This window comes from Dendroctonus ponderosae, unplaced genomic scaffold (genome assembly GCF_020466585.1).
Source record: "Dendroctonus ponderosae isolate FM_Combo_2020 unplaced genomic scaffold, Dpon_F_20191213v2 Dpon_F_20191213_2, whole genome shotgun sequence".
Classification (NCBI taxonomy): Eukaryota; Metazoa; Arthropoda; class Insecta; order Coleoptera; family Curculionidae; genus Dendroctonus; species Dendroctonus ponderosae.
Window position 1 is genome coordinate 16,734,991 of NW_026018165.1, and position 1,310 is coordinate 16,736,300.

The following is a 1,310-nucleotide window of genomic DNA, read 5'->3' on the forward strand; positions in this document are numbered from 1 at the left end:
TGGAGGGCCTGTAATCAAAATTTCAATATCGGAACCTTCACTAGTATTTCCATTAACATTGTAGAACGCTATTACTTGCGTTGCACTTCCGGGGATGAGTGGACGCTTATTGTGGTACCATAAGTCCAAATAGTCCAGCAAGGTATCGTTGTAAAATGTGGAGTTTGTTCTGAAAAACATTGATATTCTTGTACCTAAATATTGAAATTGTGCGGTTAAATAATTATTTATAGACAGAATTACATTTAGTAATTAATTATAAAACCGGAGTGGTAGATTTCGTCATTTCTACGGGTTGTAGTTGGTAAAAATTTTCGAATTAATTAATAAATTCGAAGACAGAACAGAATAGGCACAAAATATGTTCCTATCGTTTGCCAATGCGTGGTTCAGCGTAGTAGATAACCTACCTATAAAACATTCCTTGGAATGCAGTTTGATCACTAAAGTATTGCCCTACTGGTAAGTCAGCGATGGTCTCAATGCCATGTTTGTCCAGTTCTTATTTTGGACCAATACCAGAAAGCATCAAAAGCTGAGGAGAATTTATTACTCCAGCAGACAGAATCACTTCTTTTGTAACAGACGCGGTATATTTGGTTCCATTTTTCCAAAACTCAATGCCAGTGGCTGCGTTGCCGGAAATGATAATTTTTGTGGCCAGCGACTCCAAACTGACCACCAGATTTGTTCGGTTTAATATCGGCCGTAGCCGTATTATAATCGAGCGACTGAAGTCTGCTTACAACAAATAGATCTTCCCCATTATAATCGCCTTCAGTTTTTCCTAACTCTATAAAGGCGTTTAGCAATTCTTTAGTCTAAAAGAGCATCAATTAATACTGCTAGCATAAATCGGGCGGTTCATAATAAATATTGTTAAATTACATATTCTTAGTACAGGTTCAAACGTCCCATTGCTTTGCCCAACAAAACTAGTTTTAATAGCTGAGCTGTTTGGTTGGTGCAATCAGCATATCTTACGAAAACTGGAGTATCTTCTGGTACATTTACATAAACGGGTCCATCAAATCCGTGAAACTCGTCGTCAATATCAACAGAAAAATCTGCTTTTTCCATTTTCTTAAAATAAGGCAGACATTCTTCGAACGGGCAGATTTATTACCGAACTTTGGCAGATTTATGACAATGATTGACAGATTTATTACCGAACTAGTGCGTATAGGCATGGATTCCATTCAAAAACATACTTAATTTTAATCAATTATATCAGCATTATTTGAATTTAGTTAATTTGGAAAAAATGTATTGAACAGCTTATGAAACATAAAAGCAAACACAAAAAATCA

At 35.8% G+C, this 1,310-nt stretch overlaps 1 protein-coding gene across 1 annotated transcript in view; it reads left to right on the top strand.

Annotated features, from left to right (window-relative positions):
- Positions 1-1,310, top strand: part of LOC109536761 (collagen alpha-1(I) chain) — a 10,936-nt gene that overhangs the window by 8,513 nt on the left and 1,113 nt on the right. The window lies entirely within an intron of this gene.